This window comes from Natrix helvetica (assembly GCF_964273705.1).
Source record: "Natrix helvetica genome assembly, chromosome: 2".
Lineage (NCBI taxonomy): Eukaryota > Metazoa > Chordata > Lepidosauria > Squamata > Natricidae > Natrix > Natrix helvetica.
In genome coordinates this window covers 267,514,653-267,534,121 of record NC_138552.1, presented here as the reverse complement: position 1 = coordinate 267,534,121, position 19,469 = coordinate 267,514,653, and the positions used below count along the sequence as shown (strand labels likewise).

The following is a 19,469-nucleotide window of genomic DNA, read 5'->3' as shown; positions in this document are numbered from 1 at the left end:
GAAGATTTGGACAGGTTGCGCGGGCGACTGCGAGCCACCACATGTTTATTGGACCCGTGCCCCTCCTGGCTTGTACTGGCATCCTGGGAGGGTTCACGAGGCTGGCTACTTGGACTGGTGAACGCTTCGTTGAGTGAGGGCCTTCTACCAGCCACCTTGAAAGAGACGGTGGTGAGGCCCCTGCTCAAGAAGCCTTCTCTGGACCCAATGGAGCTAGCAAATTATCGTCCTGTCTCCAACCTTCCTTTCTTAGTGAAGGTTGTTGAGAGTGTGGTGGCTCAGCAGTTCCCGCGTCACCTGGAGGAATCTGATTATCTAGACCCGCGCCAGTCCGGCTTCCGACCCGGACACAGCACGGAGACGGCCTTGGTCGCGTTGGTGGATGATCTCTGGAGGGCAAAGGATAGGGGTTGCTCCTCTGTCCTTGTCCTATTAGACCTCTCGGCGGCTTTTGATACCATCGACCATGGTATCCTATTGCGCCGTCTGGAGGGGTTGGGGATAGGAGGCACCGTGCTGCAGTGGTTCCGCTCCTACCTCTCTGGCCGGACGCAATGCGTGCTGGCAGGGGAGCAGAGGTCGACCCCGAGGCCCCTCACTTGTGGGGTCCCGCAGGGGTCGGTCCTCTCGCCTCTCCTGTTCAACACATATATGAAGCCGCTGGGCGAGATCATCCATGGTTTTGGTGTGGGATACCATCTGTACGCTGACGACACGCAGCTGTACATCTCCACCCCAAACCACCCCAACGAGGCCGTCGAAGTGATGTCCCGGTGTCTGGAAGCCGTGCGGGTCTGGATGGGGGACAACAGGCTCAAACTCAACCCCTCCAAGACAGAGTGGCTGTGGCTTCCGGCTTCCCGGTTCAACCAGTACATTCCATCTCTGGCCATCGGGGACGAGCAATTAGCCCCGGTGGAACGGGCGCGCAATTTGGGCGTCCTCCTAGATGCCCGGCTGGCTATGGATGACCATGTGGCAGCCGTGGCGAGGGGGGCGTTCCACCAGGTGTGCCTGGTGCGCCAATTGCGACCCCTTTTGGACCGGGATGCCCTGCGCACAGTCACTCTCGCGCTGGTGACGTCCCGCCTGGACTACTGCAATGCTCTCTACATGGGGCTCCCCTTGAAGTGCGCCCGGAGATTGCAGTTGGTCCAGAATGCAGCTGTGCGGACAATTATGGGGAGAACGAGGTTCTCCCATATAACACCTCTCCTGCGCGAGCTGCACTGGCTTCCTGTGGTCTACCGGGTGCGCTTCAAGGTGTTAGTTACCATCTTTAAAGCGCTCCATGGCACAGGGCCTAGTTACCTGCGGGATCGCGTTCTGCCCCACACATCCCTGCAACCTATTCGCTCGCACAGAGAGGGACTTCTCCGGGTGCCGTCCTCCAGAGAGTCTCAGAGGGCGGCGCCCAGGAGTAGGGCCTTCTCTGTGATGGGCCCTACCCTTTGGAATGACCTCCCCCCAGATATTAGGACAACAACTGACCTCCGCTCCTTCCGCACGAAACTTAAGACCCACCTGTTCCGACTAGCCGGCCTGGCTTAAATTTAGAGCTTCTCCACCTCTTGGGCATTTTTAATTTTTAACTTTAATTATCATTGGGGTTTTTAATTGTTTTAAATTATTGTAATTTATTTATTTATTGTTCCACCTCCTCCATATTGTATTGTTGTGACCGCTGCTGATGTACGTCGTCCCGAGTCCCTTGGGGGAGAGGGGGCGACTAAGAAGTCAAAATAATAAATAAATAAATAATAGTATGTATGTATGTATGTATGTATGTATGTATGTATGTATGTATACTGGGATTTGAACCTGGAATTTGAATTTGAATCCCAGTAAGGGTATGGCTAGCTGATGAGAGCTAATTAGCTCGAAATAGATCTATACTAGTCTCCCTTTATTTATTTATCAGTACAAACACAACACAAATATAAAAAGGCAACATTAAAAATAAAAATATGGTTTTCTGCCTGCATGGTCTTCTGTGATGAGCCGAAGGACAGAAAGAGGGAGTAGTGACCTTCCTCCCATAGTTAGGCATACCAGGGGTTGTAACACAAATACATACATACATACATACATACATACATACATACATACATACATACAGTATAGCTATTTTTTTCACCAGGATATTTATCTTATTTCACCTCAATGCATTATAGTTAATAATACCATCTTGCAAATCATTTGTGCAACTTTTCAATGTGTGTATTTCTTCTTTCTACACAATTGTATATCAGTACAACTTCTGTAATACAAAGGGTGGTAGAGGTATGCAGAACATTTTGAATTGGAACCATTTCAAATTTTAAACAATCAATTTTTAGTTTAAAATGCCCCTTTTGTGTACAAAACAACTGTTTTATTCATTCTGGCAGTGCTTTAAGCTTAGCAACACCTCAACTGAAACAGTTCCAAAAATAGTCAAAAGTAGTCCATTTCAAGCTTGAAGCAGGGTGTTTCAGATTCAAAGCTGTGTGTTTTGAACTTGAGAAAGTTTAAATCTGAAACATCTTGCATACATACAACAGTATATGTAATTGTGAGACGTTCTCTATATACTTACAGAGAATACTTATCACTTTTGCAGATGTCAGAAAAATCGGGTAAGGTAATTAATATTCTAAAGACCAAAAGAACCTTAAAAGGAGACATCAAGCTAGGCTGAAGTACCTAGACAAAATATGTTCTTTACTTAGGAAATTGAAATAAAATGCCTATGTGTAAAATGGGGAAACATGTTCTAAGAACAGTAATTGAACATAAACTGAATATGACTCATCAGTATTTCATGGCTGCCACAAAAAGCAAGTGCAGTTGTGGGTTGTACCAAATGAAGCACAGTTGCCTAATCATCTGAATAGCTTTACTTTATCATGGATTGATTAGACAACCCCCACCCCACCCCAAATCCAAGTACTATGTCCTACTCTAAGCCACCACATGTTAAACAGAGTTTATTTAAAAAATGAAATGGGGCGGAAGAGGATGGTAAGGACTGGAAGTTAAGTCATATGAAAATAGTTTGCAGGTAAACTCTTGAACTCTAATTGTACAAAATGATATCAGACAGAAGATGCCTAAGATTTGTTCTCAGTCTACCAAGAGATAGTGAAATAGTCTTCACTCAAGCAAAAGTGGGAAATGGTCTGGTCTTATCTGGTCTTGTCTGGTCTTATCTATCTACCTACCTACCTACCTACCTACCTACCTACCTACCTACCTACCTATCTATCGTCTGTCTATCTATCTATCTATCTATCTATCTATCTATCTATCTATCTATCATCTATCTATCGTCTAACCTATTCATCTGACCATCTATCTCACATAATGACTTTGGCAGCATACATAATAAAATGAAGTGAAGTACATAAACACCATTAAAACCACAATTTAAAAATAAAAATTAAGTAAACTGAATAGCAGCTAGCATGCAGAAAATGTATCAAAAATTTAACAACCACATAATCATCCTATAGGCTCCATTCTACTATGGGATCACCAAGATCATTGACAAAATCATGTCTTGATGGCCTCCTGGAAGGTCAACAGCTGCCAGCCTTATCTTACAAGGGAGTGGGGTGGGTAGGAACAGGCAGAAGTATTCCACAGGGCTAAGGCTACACTAGGAAAAGTTTTTCTCCTAGGACCCACCAAATAAAACTCCTGAGGTGACAGGATCTAATAACTTGGCTATTCTGGCAGATGTGATGGGATGGGTAGATGTTATTGGGAAGAGGCAGTCCCTGAAATGACTTGATCCCATGCCATGCATGGCTTTAAAGATAAAAACCCAGGGCATTTAATTGGATCCAGAAGCAAGTATCAACCAATGCAGCTTGCAAAGCAAGGGTGTAATGTATGTAGTTCTTGAAGCACACATAACTGTCCACATTGTCACATTTTGTACCAGCTGAAGCTTCTGGATACTCTTCAAGGGCAGTTGTGTGTAGATCATGTTACAGTAGTCTGTCTATGAGGTGACTTAATAGAACCCCCCAGTCAAAAAATAGGTACAGTTGGCAGACAACATGAATCTGTGGAAAGGCCCTTATTACCATGACTTCTATCCGCTCTTTGAGCACGACTTACAAGTCCAAAAGAAGTTCAGAATTTCAGCCTGGGTCTGTTTGGGGTACATCCAAGACCAGAGATGGTAAATTCCCACACAGAGAAAGCCCCAAAGCCACTTAGTCTTACCAAGGAATATTTGAAACAGGTTGTTCCCCATCCAGACTCCCATGATCTCCAGGTACTGAGAAAGGATATCAACAACATCACTTAACTCACCAGGAGCTGAGATACACAACTGGAAATCATCAGCATACTGATGCTATCTCACCCTACAGTGACAGTTGATCTCATCCAGCAGCTTCATGTAGATATTAAACATGAGTGGAGAAAGCTATCCATTGGTAATGCTTTCACTTAAGATTACTGTATTGAGGATCTAAATGGTCTTTTTAAACTCCTGAATTTTGTTATTCTGTGTTTCCTGTTACATTTTAATGGGGGCCATGGTACTCCTTAGTGCAAGGGAAATATTTTTTGAGTAAGTTCTGGCAACAGAATATGTCATGGGTTTGTTGATTGCAACCAAGATATCAATTAGCCAAGCTTGTATGAGCCAATATTTTTGCATCCAATTTATAGCAAGGCCAAATTGTACGTACAAGACTGTGACGAGCCTGAAAGCACAATGTTAATTTTACCTTTTTCTTTCTTCTCAAATCATTATATGTCAATTTGGGGTGGGTGGGTTGTTTATTCTTTCTATTGAATTCAATAGCCTAAAATATGATTGGATTTCTATTAAATAATTGGGATTATATTTAATCTATTAATGTTTTTTTCTTGGGAATCAAAAATATAAAAACCTCTGATTATTTCAAATGTTGAACTCTGTGGGTTTTCCTCCACATAAAGAGTCTGGGCAATTGCTCTTATTGTTCTTCCTCCCCATGTCTGGCTTGTAGGTCTGAGATGTTTGCAGGAATCATGATTGGCTTAACATTGGGAAAGGATATTATTGTGCTTATATGAAAGCCGTAGATTAGATGAGATGGGTTTGACTCAATTTCATACAAATCAATTTCAGATTCAAGTTGCTTCCAGTAGTGAGAAGAGGAGCTGCAACTATGCAACCATGAGGCAGACTACCATTTGCAAAATCAGCTGGTGGGGGAAGCAAGGAATTTCTCTAGTAACAACAAATGTGGGTTTCTCATGCTCATTTCCTGTTTCTAAATAGTGTCATTTTTGTAGGCACAATTATAGCAGTGAAATAATTTGGCATGATGCAGAAGGGAAAGTAATATATTTGAATGTGATGATTTCATAACAACTATTACAAAAGACCTCTTAATAAATAAAGAGGCTCATATTAGTGGGTAACACTGGGCACTTCAAAAGTAGATCTGAAGTACTGCTGAGTATGGGTTTTTTTTGCAAGCACTAGGATTAAAGCAGAAGTACTGTCTTGCTAGAATAGGTTACTGTGTTGTGCAAGTATTACACAGTATTCCCGTGTTTACTCATTACTAAACCTTGTTCAACCAAGAATTTTTCCAAGAAAACATATATAATTAAGAAATTGCTGTTGCTGATTTCTTTCCGTGAGGATGTCTGTCTGTACAGCCCTTTCTCATGTAACCACCACCATCACAACAAAAAAGCCAGGAAACCAATTCAGTGATTAATTGCAGTTTTCTTAACTGAAATCAATAGAAAGCTATAAGAAACGATAACTTCTGAAGAGACTAGACAGAATGATCTGGAATTCTGTCATTAGGCAGAATGATCTGGAATTCTGTTGCCCGTCCCTCCATGGAATGAATTAAGTTTAAAATTCCACAAAGCCCTGCTCATTACAAAAAATCTAATTAAAATCCTGTTCAGTATTATGTATGTTCATCACCTTGAGTTACTTTTAAAGTAATAAAGACAGAATGAACATCTAATGAATAAAATTAATGAATGAATGTTTGGCCCAAGATGTTTTGCTTCTTGAGGTACCACAACATTACACACCCCTTCCCACATTCCACATCCCTTCAATCAGCATACATAGGGCAGTCAACTTGTTTGAGCATGTGAGATTTAAAAAAAACCTTACAAATATAAGTCTTCTTTCCTGACAGTAAAAATGCAGTAAAGTGAATATTAAACAAATGGTTGGCTTCTATCACAGAAATCAGCTTTTCAGAAACAGAGGAATGTAATTATTTGTTGAAAACAGATCTACTGGTAATCTAACATGGTGTTAATAATAATAATAATAAATTTGAATTTATTAGCCGCTCCCTTTCCGGGCAGGACTCGGGGCGGCGTACAATGGGCATATAGAACATAGAAACATGTGTACAAACACATAAACATACAAAAATACAGAGACACACATGCACGGAGGAGGTAACCAATTACAACATTTAGACAGTTAAAATCCCCATTAAAATACCCCAATTGTAAAAGACCCAATGTACAATTAAAATTTAAAATGTTAAATGTGAGTCTCCTATAATGCTTCAGGAGGTCATAACTGCAAAGTGGTTTTATTCAGCATTAATTGCAGGGATTGCTATCAGGCTGATGGTTGATCAAAATACAGTATGTCTTTTTTTTCTCCTCTCTTTTTTACGTTCCATAAATGTTACAGTGACAGTTTGTGTTTGCTTATTGGACATGGCTTCTATTTGCAATCCAGAACAGCCTAAATGTGCAAATATGTTGATCTGATTTTAAGGGTAGCATCCTCAGGATATGTATTGCTAGAGTCTACTTTTTACACAAAAAGTGTTTTTGGATTCAGTTCCTTTATTGACGGGTCCTTTATTGTCTACAGTTTTCTAGAAACAATTAGCATTTCATGTAAAAAGCCAATCCAGAATCCAGTGGGATTTAAAGTGTTTCTTTCCTGATTATTTTTAACTCATTTTATTGATGTCAATGATATGGGGGACCATTAAGTGTTTACACCTCATCATGTTCTCTTTCTGGAGACTCTCTGAGCACTGTGTTACCAAACAGCCCAGAAGACTGAGTTTTTTGAGTTTTGAGTTTTATTAAATTTATATACCGCCCCCCTCTCCCCGCAGGGACTCGCGCGGTGTACAGACAGTACATAGAAAACAACAAAGCAGGAACAACAAAACATTAGACAACCAACATAAACATACGGTCTGTATAATGCCCGAACTCATTTCTAGGTAAAAACGGTCTAAAACCAAATTAAAACCCCAAAATTTACAATACTAAAAAGCCATCCAGGAAGGTCAGTAATAGATTGTACTTGTGATTACAATTAGGCCAGGCCGGCTAGTTGGAACAGGTGGGTCTTGAGTTTCTTACGGAAGAAGACTGCCTTTAATGGTGTACAACAGCTGTAGTAGAGGCAAGTTTGGCGATTGAGTGACAAGATTATACCTGTTGCATGCATATATTAAACAATCTGGAAAATATCTCAGTTTTGCCATCTGCTTCCAATTAGATAAATCAGTGAATGGTCAGTGTAAGAGAAAAAAAGCCTTATTGGAAAAGGTAAACATAAATTATGTGTAAATAGTTTCACTCAACACGGTGTCCACAATTAGCAATTAATTGCTACTTCTTTTAATGGCCCTTAGATTCCGAGCAATATTGGCTTGAGAGGGAAAATTGGCGAAGTAAAACAGAAAGAAAACTGCTGCCACCTCAGCATAGGACTCAGACTCAAAGTCTAAAGTTCATGAGACTGTATCTCAGATTTTCAAAAAATTGGAAGCCTGGTGACTATAGGAAAACATCTGTGTGGTTTTCTTGGATACTGTATAGAAGAGGTTGGCCATTGCTTTCTTCTGTAGTGTTTTTTCAGTTCCTCAGTCCAGCCTACGACTCTGGTGATTTCCTGGTAGATTCTTATCCAAGTAATAACAAGGCACAACTCTACCTCAGTTTTTTAGATCAGACAAGGTTAACTACATACTGCAATCTCTTCAGCAGCGTTTTAGAGCATAATCTTAATAAAAGATATATAATAGTGCAGGAAATCAGAAGACCTTTGCAAAAATAGAAACATGGTTGGAGAAACTTTGACCAAAATAATCCACTATGCCCCTTTATCCCTGTTTGCTCATATTTTGCTGCTCTCTTTTTGCTTTCTCAATCGCTGTTATGGATTGTAAACATCTTGGGGGCTTTTTTCCCCCCACTTACCTTTCTTAAAGGCTTCTGTTCCTCTGTAAAGTATCATGTACATACACCCTTCAGCTTTTGGTCCTGAGAACATAGAAACAAAAGCCAGCCAGACACCATGAGCTTGGCAGTGTTTTCTCATGTCTTGAACATACAGCTGAGGCATCACCCTAATGCCGTGAAAGGCAGGCTTGTCATTTGCACGTGCTGACTTCATCTGATGACTTATTGTCTTGCTGCAGGCTTGCCATCTCTTGTCTGCCTCATTTCTGTGAGTTAAAAAGTTGATTTAAACACAAAAGCACTCTAGGGTAAAGAAAATGTGCAGACGGAGTGTTATAACTGTTAATGCTGAGGCTCTGAGCTGGCGTTAGGACATTTGTTTTCTGAACCCAATTCCTTCTCACACTACAATATTGTAGTTGTCATCTCTACTCAGTTTTTGTTTTTCAGCTGTGCAGATACTTTTAATAACATTATGTAAAACAGCCATAGTTTTGAGACAATGAATCTTTGTTATGGGACTGCTGGTAAGTGATCTTCTAGGAAAATATATAAGTATATCAGTATTTTAGCAGGGGACTTCTGAATTGACAGTATATTACTTGTGGGCATTATGCAGAAACAACTTGTAGTTCCTACATTCTCTTTTAGATTTTTTTCAGTGGCCTAACGTTTGTAAGTATGGATTTAGGAGAGTGCATTTACACAATCTCCATGTGCAGCTTTATGTCTGAGAACCAGTTCCATCTTTTGTGCCATCAGAAGTGAAACAAATTGATAAAGGACCACAATAATTTCAGTATGGTGTTTTAGTTATGGATGTCCATCTGAAGAAGCCTTCGATAGCTCAATAATTGTTTGGCAAGCAGTAAAAAAAATCTAATAATCTAAAATGGTTTGGGATGAATAGTAGTTGTGTTGGGTGTGTATTGTAATCACACAGAACTCAAAACCTTCCAGTAGTTGGTCACATACAATAATATGTAAGACGTGTTTTTTGTTTTGATAGTTGATTACTTTAAGGAGACAAGATCTATTGAATTATATTCCAGCATCCTGGTTACCACACTTCCTAATTGCTTGCCTTACAAATAAAACATGAAGATGTTAACCCAGACTTTATTCTTCTTTGATTTTCTGACACTTTGGATTATGTTGTTTATGAACAATCCATCTAATTATTATAGTTAGTAGTTGATGATCCCTCTTTGTATTTCATAATCTTAAGAATAAAATGGTTCTTGTTCCTATAAATGCAATGTGTCAGTTGTAATTATTCGATTGTGAACTCTTCTCACTTAAGTACATAAATAATTTCCATTCCACTAAGGATTATTCTAGAATGAAAGTTATGATCTCCTCTTGTTTTAAAATTAATTCTTAAACCAGGTGCTCATGTTCTTCCAGGAAAACCAGACCCCACAACGCAAAAGATGTAGCTCTGGGTATTTTTCTTTTCTTTTTTGTGGAGATTAGTAACAAATTAGATTTGTTAGTAAAGTAGATTATTTACCACTTGGGCATGAAAGATAAAGACTATTTTCCTGGAGAACAAATTATTATACAAAATAGATGATTGCCATTCATAGGTAATTGAAATATGTAAAACCTGAGTGCATCCTGCCAAACTGCTTAAACGGGGTTTGTCTGTCAGCAGCAGTAGCTTGGCAGCTAGTAATATTCATAGTTCTCACTCCCTGTAGCAACCTCCCCCAAGTGGATCTTAAGTGCCTGGTAACTGCCAGTCAATTAAGCCTCCAGGGCTTCAGCAAGATAAGACTCCTCTGGAAAGAAAGAGGGCGAGGGAAGATTTAAGGTTCTTATCTGGGGTGCCTTTTGGCCAGTTCTCTAGTTGACAGCTGTCAAACACAATCTGCTCTTCAGAAAATCTTGCAAACCATTTGAGGTTGTTTTACCCCATGGCAGCAAGAGGCCAAATTGTTTGGTTAAACTAATTATTGTTTTGTTGTTGTTATTTAAATCTTTTAGAAATCCAATTTGTTGTTTATAATGATGACATTAAAGGTTTCTTATTGCTATTAGAAATTCTATCATGGAGGATGCTATTCCAAATTTGTAACTTAGTAAGATACGTTTAGATTCCTTTCTATGCAAACCATAAGAAATGACAAAAAATGGTTTTAAGGAAGGAAGGTGATGAATCATCATTTGCTTTAGGAGGCAGATAATAAATCCAATATATTTTGGTGCTAATAGAATAGTGGAAAAGAGATTCCTTTGGCCCACTGCTGATTAAATATTATAGGTAGTCCTCGTTGAGAAACTACAACTGGAACCGGCACCTTGGTTGTTAGTTGAAGTGGTTGCTAAGGTAAACCACAGCTGTGCTGATCTTATTTTAGATTTCCTTTGCTTTACAGATTTGTGAAGGCTGTAAAGGTTGCAAGGAATGGTCACGCAATTATTTTTGCAATCACCATCATAATTGTGATCATAAAATGAGGCAGTCACTTAAAGAGGTATTGCAATCCATTGACCTTATTTTAATACTGTTCAAGGCCTCGGTGGATTTCATAGTAAGACCAGCCATAACCCAGCAATCAATAGCTCTTTCAAAGGGGGAAAAGGGAGTTTTATGTAGAGTATACAGACGTTTTAACAGATTGGGGCTTTGTATTACAAATACAGAGAGGTTCATTATTGACATTTAAGGAGGCATTAGATGAGACATAATTCATATTGCTTTTTGGAGCAAAAAAGGCAATATGAATTATCCAGCTAAACAATTATAATTGGCCTCTTCCATATTTATTCAAATTTTTTGAACTCCATTTGGATGACTGATTTGGCAGATTGCCATCATAACACATATATAACAATTAATCAGGGATGATAACAATAAGAAGCATTAGCTGCAGCAAGAAGAGTGCACAGACTGACTATAAACAGGGGCCTGACAAAGTACCGTAGCAGCAATGGCATATTGAAATATCTGCAAAAAATACATTTGCCTGAAGGCAAGAGCTGGTGGGACCGTAAAATAGACAAAGTAATAGAAAATGAAGAAGATAAAGTGCTCTGGGCTTTTAAAATTCAAATAGACAAGCATCTGCCACACAACACCTGAGTTAACAATTGTCAATAAGAAAGATAAAAAGTCTGGATAGTGGATGTGGCAGTACCTGGAGACAGCAAAATAGGGGGAAAAAGAACTGGAGAAAATCACAAAATACAAAGACCTGCAAATAGATGTAGAACAACTGAGGCACAAGAAAGCAAAGATGGTACCAATAGTAATAGACACACTGGGTGCAATTCCAGAACATCTGGAGCATCGTTTGCAACCTGCCATAAAATTGACAATACCTTTAATATTATTGAGCAACAACATCTGCCTATCCCAGGTCCTTGGCAGAAACTTGATGGACAAAAATGTCAAATCTGGTCTAAACACTGTGCAACCAACCATAGTAATAGAATATTATGTTTATGGCTGTAATTAATTATGGGAAGACTTGAATATAAATGCTCTGTAAAAGTATGAGAACTCTGGCCATGTTCTTCAGTAAGTACAACATGTTGGGAGCAGTTTATACAACATGCATGTTTACAGACTATTTTTCCTAGTTACTGTGCTATATAACAAAGCTAATAGTTCTGTTTGTGATATCCATAATGCTCTGCCTGCAGAAATATAAGCTCAGAGCTCCCTAAAGAATTGTAGAAACTTGTTTTTATGATAATCAAGAGCTAACAGGCCAGAACAAGGAAATTATTTGGGAAGTGCCAGTCAAGAGTCAGTGTCAGGTTTTATGGAAGACAAGACTGTTGTTAGAATAAATTGCTGGAGATGAACAGGTGAGATGAAAACACCAGCAGACTTTGGCAGGGAGGCATGCATTTTTGGCCCGTGCAATGACAGAGGGATCTCTGGATTCCTGCTGTTTCCCCAGTGGGCCCCCAGGCAAAGTTGTACTTGTTTTCTTTGGCTGTTAATGGGTGGGTGGAGCTGGCTTGACTTGGACTGTTGACATTTTCCTTCAAATGAGAAGTCAAAGATAGAAAATTTCATTTACAAAATCAAATCACAGTCATGCAATTTCTGGCTCATCGTTTACTTAATGATTCATTATTTCCTCTCTGCATCAACAGGTGGTTTCACTATTTTGTAACTGCAAAAGTAAAAAAGAAAAAAAAAACCAGAGAAGTCCCCAAGTTTGCAGGATAGGAAGGAGAGAAATGCTTCAAATGTCTTTGGTTTTCTAAACGTGCTCTTGACCACTTCTAATTGGGATTTTGCCTGCATTTGCTCAGATGGGAAGCATTTGGGTGACAGCTGTCAGAACAATAAATAACAACTGTTGAGAAAAGAACTTAAGCATCTGTTGTTTTAGTAGCAGCTTCTTAATTTGACTTCTCGCTTCCTATAGATTCTACCCGTTTCTTCTGATTTCTTGCTGATTAGTTTCTGTGCAACTGGTTGTAGTTTCAAGGTTCTCGGACAGAAACACTTGATAAAAGATTGTTGGCTGTCAATTCTATCACCTCAACAATTAAAGGAGATTTGCGATAATGGCGAATATCTGTAGTTTGGATGTAGGATGAGGGTGGAGGTTTAGTCTCTTGCAGATTGGTTTCCGAATGTTTCATTACCAGGCTAGGTAACATCTTCAGCAGAATTTAGATAACATTATCGGTGTTCTAAAGGAGATTTCTCTGACTGAAACACTTATGTAGAATTCATTACTTCAAAGCAATGCCTGCAAACCAGTGGTGGGTTGCAGGTGGTACGCCCCAGTATGGGAGTACCGGAGCCTGCCCGGAGCACCGGGTACTGTTCCTGTACGCTGCTCCGGAGGGCCCACCCACCCGCCCGAGCTCCTTACCTGTCCTTTAAAGCCTTCAGCACTTCCGTACATGCGCAAGGCGCATACAGTGCCTGCACAATGCTCTGCCGAGCAGCTGGAGCATCGTGGAGGCTTGCAGAGGCATCGATGGCAGGCACGACGCATGCGTGTGCCACACATGTCCATGTGGGCAACGCCGGTACAGTTAGAATGGGATCCGGAAACCACCACTGCTGCAAACAATTGTGGCTGCCCCAGAGATAAGAGCAAGAAGGAGCAGATGAACCTTCAAAAAAGGATTATTCACCTTCCATTCATTTATAATAATAATAATAATAAATATTTATTTCTTAGCCGCACCCTCTCCCGCAGGACTCGGGGCGGCGTACAATGAAACATATGAAATAAATATGTGGACAAAACAAACATATGACAAAGACATGTACCGAGACACACACACAAGGAGGAGGTCGGCTGATAAATAAAAACAATTAAAATACAGTATTTAAAAACCCCTAGATAATTAAATATAATTAAAATACCCATTTAAAAACCTGTCAGGAGCGATATGGTTGGATCAAAGTTCGAAGTTCAAAGTTGAGCCAGGCCAGCTGCTTGGAATAGGTGGGTCTTAAGCTTAATACGAAAGGAACGGAGGTCAGACGTAGTCCTAATATCCGGAGGGAGGTCATTCCACAGGGCTGGGCCCGCCACAGAGAAGGCTCTACTCCTAGGCGCCGCCCCCCGACACTGTCTAGTGGACGGCACCTGGAGGAGGCCCTCTCTGTGCGAGCGAATTGGTCGCAGGGATGTATGGGGCAGAATACGATCCCGCAAGTAACTAGGTCCTGAGCCATGGAGCGCTTTAAAGATTGTTATCAAAACCTTGAAACGCACCCGATAGACCACAGGAAGCCAGTGCAGCTCGTGCAGGAACTGTGTCACATGGGAGTACCTAGTACTCCCCATAATTACCCGCGTGGCTGCGTTCTGGACCAACTGTAGCCTCCGGGTGCATTTCAAGGGAAGCCCCATGTAGAGAGCGTTACAGTAGTCCAAGCGAGGCGTCACCAGCGCATGAGTGACTGTGCGTAAAGCGTCCCGGTCCAGTAGGGGGCGCAATTGGCGCACCAGGCGAACCTGGTGGAACGCCCCCCTTGCCACGGCTGTCACATGGTCATCCATGGACAGCCGGGCATCCAGGAGGACGCCCAAATTGCGCGCCCGCTCCACGGGGGCAAGTTGAATGCCCCCAATGGCCAATGATGGAATTAATTGGCTGAACCGGGGAGCTGGTACCCACAGCCACTCCGTCTTGGAGGGGTTGAGCTTGAGTCGGTTGTCATCCATCCAGATCCGTACGGCTTCCACACACCGGGACATCACTTCAATGGCCTCGTTGGGGTGGTTCGGGGTGGAAAAGTACAGCTGAGTATCATCAGCGTACAGATGGTATCCCACCCCGAAACCACGGATGATCTCACCCAGCGGCTTCATATATGTGTTGAACAGGAGTGGCGAGAGGACCGACCCCTGTGGCACCCCACAAGTAAGAGGCCGTAGGGTCGACCTCTCTTCTCCTGCCAACACACGCTGCGTCCGGTCAGAAAGGTAGGAGCCGAACCACCGCAAAACGGTGCCCCGGACCCCCAACCCCTCCAGCCGGCGCAGCAGGATACCATGGTCGATGGTATCAAAAGCCGCCGAGAGGTCTAATAGGACCAGGAAAGAGGAACAACCTCTATCTCTGGCCCTCCAGAGATCATCCACCAACGCGACCAAGGCCGTCTCCGTGCTGTGACCAGGGCGGAAGCCGGACTGGCGCGGGTCTAGATAATCATTTTCCTCCAGATGTCGTGGAAACTGGTAGGCCACCACACTCTCTACAACCTTCGCCAAAAAGGGAAGGTTGGAGACAAGACAATAATTGGCCAGCTCCAAAGGGTCCAGGGAAGGCTTCTTGAGCAAGGGTCTCACCACCGCCTCTTTCAAGGCAGCCGGGAGAGACCCCTCGCTCAGCGAAGCATTCACTAGGCCCAGGAGCCAGTCTCGTGTAACCTCCCAGGATGCCAGTACAAGCCAGGAGGGGCACGGGTCCAATAAACATGTGGTGGGTCGCAGTCGTCCACGCAATCTGTCCAAATCCTCGATGGCAACCAAGTCAAACTCCTCCCAGATCGATTCCTCAAGACTCGCCATGGACGTCTCCATTGGATCACTGACAGGAACCCAATCTCTCCAGATTTGAGCGATTTTATCCTGCAGATATTTACCAAATTCCTCTGCCCTGCCCTGTAGAGGGGCCTCCCGCGGCCTCTGAAACAAGAGGGAGCGGGACACCCGAAACAGGGCGGCAGGGCGGTTCTCCGCGGATGCAATGAGAGTGGCACAATATTGGCGTTTGGCCACTCTCAATGCCACAAGGTACGTCCTTAAATGGGCTCGTGCCTGTGTTCGATCAAATTCGGAGCGAGAGGATCTCCAACGACTCTCTAGACGTCTCTTGCGGCATTTCATCACCCTTAGCTCCTCGGTAAACCAAGGGGCTAGGGTGGATCGTTGCCGCCGGAGAGGCCGCAAAGGCGCCACCCGGTTCAAGGCCCCGGTAGTTGCATTATTCCACGCAACTACCAGGTCCTCTACCCGGGGGCGGGTCAAGGTTACAGGAGGTGGCCCAAGCTCCGTCTGGAACCTATCAGGTTCCATCAGGCGCCTGGGGCAGAACCATCTGGAACTTTCCGGTTCCGCCTCCCCGCAGTGGGAGGTAGCACCAGGGAAGTCAAGACGAAGGAGTGAGTGATCTGACCATGACAGGGGAGTGATGGTTAAGTCCCCTCCTCCCAGATCACTCAGCCACTGGCCAGAGACAAAAACAAGGTCCAGAGTGTGTCCTCCCTCGTGTGTTGGCTGTTTTAGAGGAAAGCAAATGGAGTACATACATGGAGAAAGAAAGTCTTAGTTTTGATTGGTTTATTTCTGGCTCCTGAACAGGATTGTAAAAACACACTATTTTAATGAGGTATGCTGAGCCTACAATGATATCTTTGTCCATTTTGGGGTTCATTATGCAAAATATCACTTGTGGTATTCAGCTGCACACCTGCCCCCCCCCGCTCTATGTCGTCCTATTTAGCCACGTTTTCTAAGCCGTGTGCAAGCTGCGCTCATTCACAGAAGGCTGCACACATGCACGAAAAGTGCACATGCTCACAAAGTGAGCATACGCATACAAGCTCACAATTTCGGTGCATGGTGAACCGCATGATAAAATTATGTGAAACCTCTGCAAAATATCCCACCATTCTTCTATTGCCTTTCTCAATTCCACAGCTTCTGTCCAGAGCCAGCCCTGTAAAGTGGCTTAAAGTTGAGCAGATCCCAAGTTTTCCATATTCATATTCCAGCTGTTCTACTAGGTGTTCTGGATCTCCTTTTGCCAGACAAAATATTATCCCAGCCAATAGGGCAAAGCTTTTCAGGATTCTTTGTTGTTCATTCCTTTCCAATCCCCCAAATATCAATAATTAGCTGGTTGTTCTCTCCCATTTTATTCCCCTTTCCAATGAGCAAGGCAAAATCCTAGATCATAGAAATGAAGTTTGGAACAAGGACAGTGCAGTTAGTTAGTATGCAAAATTGCAAATATCCACTTACCTCACCTCTACCATTCATGCAGTAAGGCTCACCTTTAGAGTCAGGCAATTCATTTGGAGCCCGTGGGGTCAATTCATTTTTCCAGCTGAGCCATCAGAGTTATTTTTAGGATACTTTATTTTTGGTTGTCAGCTTTGGCAAAGGCTGTTGCAAAAATAAACTGGGTTTATATTATATATTTTTTTAAAAAACAAAAACAAATACCTGACTGTATTTAATGAATGGGCTAAATAAAACCAGAGATTTCAGCTAATCCTGCAATTCTATCCATAGCCCCCGTTTTCTTTATTAGACATATTGTCAAGGTCACTTACCTTCTTATCCTCTCTTTGAATGGGACTCAAAGAACTAAGGCATGTCTTTTTTTTTCAGGCCTAACTTTGAAAAAAAAAACTTTTTGAAAAATACCCAATTTTTTCTAATGATGCTTCAAGATTTTTTGTGAATTATTGTTCAATCCTGCATGACTCAAAGTCAAAGGTTTTCACATTGGCATAATGATTGCTGTTGCAAATGGAAGTTTGTTTTGTTGAAGCAGAATTAGGACTGAATGTAAAGTAGCAGTTTAAGCAATTGGAGGCCTTTGAAGGAAGTGGATGGAAAATCAAGGCAGGTTTATAATATAAAGCACATCGTTTTTGTACCTTGAGCTGATGAGTTTTGCAGTTTGGGAGTTTTGAAAAGAGCCAACATTTCCCCCATGGCTGATTATGTTTCTTCTGGCATCTTATGAATCTTCAGATATGCCAGGAAGGAAGAATAAACTTAGATCTGTAGTCATTAGTTCCAGACCAGTAATCATTCGCTTCTTGATTGTCAGCCTTATAAATGAGGACAGCTGACCATTGTTTCCATTCCAATTGGCAGAAGGGTGTGGTTTCTATTGATTTGTGATGCTAATATTGCTAAAACAATCTCTGGCTCTCTCAACAGATACTTTCATCTTAATAAAAGAGATTCAGATCTTAGCAAAACACTTGAAGAATCATTTTGAATTGCTTAAGTGATTTAAATGTTTGTATTTAATTATTCTACTTACTCAGTTTTGATAGTATAAATCTGTCCTCGGAATGCAGTGGATTCTTTTTTTAAAAAATCCAAGCTGCAAATAAGTGTGCAGTTGATTACTGAGAAACACAAGTTTAATATAAAATTGATTTTACTCTAATGTCTTGAAAATATTGATGTAAAAATTCTGGTTAGTTTGAATATTAACTTCATGCTTTTAGCATCAAATATGTTTGCCTACTAGTAGACTGAAGGAGAAATCAGAAGAAACATCAATTTAAAATGCTTAGATATAATATTGATCTCATAGTAAATATGTAAAGGAATAAAATGCACTAGAATTATTCTTGCAGATGTTTCATTACCAAACTGGGTAACATCATCAATGCACAGTTTAATCTTGAGTTACAAATATTCTCTATCATCAATATCAAAACACATCACATATATAAAATCACCTCTATAACATTGCATGTTGAGAACATTAAATCTTACGTAAAGATGAGGTGCACTTGACGTAGCATAGTTCCTCAAATCTGGTAAATTTTATTTGCAAACAATGATTGATTATTTAAAAAATGTTAAATTCCATCTCACTCCAAATCTTTCCTATCAGTATTACTTTATAGGTAGTCCTCAACTTACAACCACAATTGGAAACAGAATTCCTGTCGCTAAGCAATGTGGTTGTAATATGAGATGTCACGTGACCACAGCAATGTAATGACTGCAAACCCAGCACTCCTGGTTGATGTTGTAATTCCAGATACGTGGGTCAAATAAATGGAGACAGCCCCAGGCAAGGAGTGCAAGGGTGGGGGATGCTCTGTGAGGCCCAACACAGGCCTGCATGCAAGTTGGGAGAGGGAGGGGCAGAGGTGGTATTCAGCAGGTTTTGACCAGTTCTGGAGAACAGGTAGTGGAAATTTTGAGTACTTCAGAGAACCGTAGAACCTCTGACTGGCCCCGCCCCCATCGATTCTCTGCCTCCCGAGTCCCAGCTGATCAGGAGGGAATGGGGATTTTGCAGTAACCTTCCCCTGGAGTGGGGAGGGAATGGAGATTTTACAGTATTCTTCCCCTGCCACTCCCACCAAGCCACGCCCACAGAACCGATAGTAAAACATTTTGAATCCCACCACTGGGGAGGGAGTGCAGTGTGTCTGAGCATAGGGGTGTTGTGGAAAGAATATGCTGTGGCTCGGGAGCTTCTTCACACACCACAGCTCTGAGGCTGCAAGAAGCTCCTCAGCCACAGTGCAGTGTGAAGCCATAACTGTTCTGGAAGTCTCAGTTGTCTCAGCCTGGCCCATTATCTTGGCGTAAAACCACTGCATCCTGGAGCAGGCCAAATGCCCTGCACTGTGCCACCCAAGATGATCTTTATCGTTTTCCTCCCACTATTGATGCTACTGTATGTGAGGCAGCTGGTGGCCATGTCAGGCTTATTCCCACTTACATCATTCATTCCCCGAATTGTGTGCCCTGTTCCCACAATGCTTTGGAAAAAGTATTTTGAAGCATCACAAGAACATGTCGGCCATTCTCCAAATAGCATCACAAGAATGGGGTGTCTGCCATTCTCCAAATAGCACATCTGTTCTTGCGAGATCTGAAGAAGACCTCAAAAGCTTTCCAAGAGCTTTTCCAAAGCAACACAACAATGGGATGCATTTCTTGGGGAATCAATGGTGCACACATTTTAGAGAATGGAGCAAGCAGCCTCAGGAAGAAGGCCTGGCATGGCCAGCAGCTGCCACATATACGGTAGTGTCAGTCTGGGTACACCTCATCAACTGTGAGAGGAAAACA

General features: G+C 42.0%; 1 protein-coding gene across 6 annotated transcripts in view; it reads left to right on the top strand.

Moving 5' to 3' along the window:
- NCOA1 (nuclear receptor coactivator 1) overlaps window positions 1-19,469 on the top strand; it is a 327,889-nt gene that overhangs the window by 193,078 nt on the left and 115,342 nt on the right. The gene's annotated exons all lie outside the window — the stretch shown is intronic.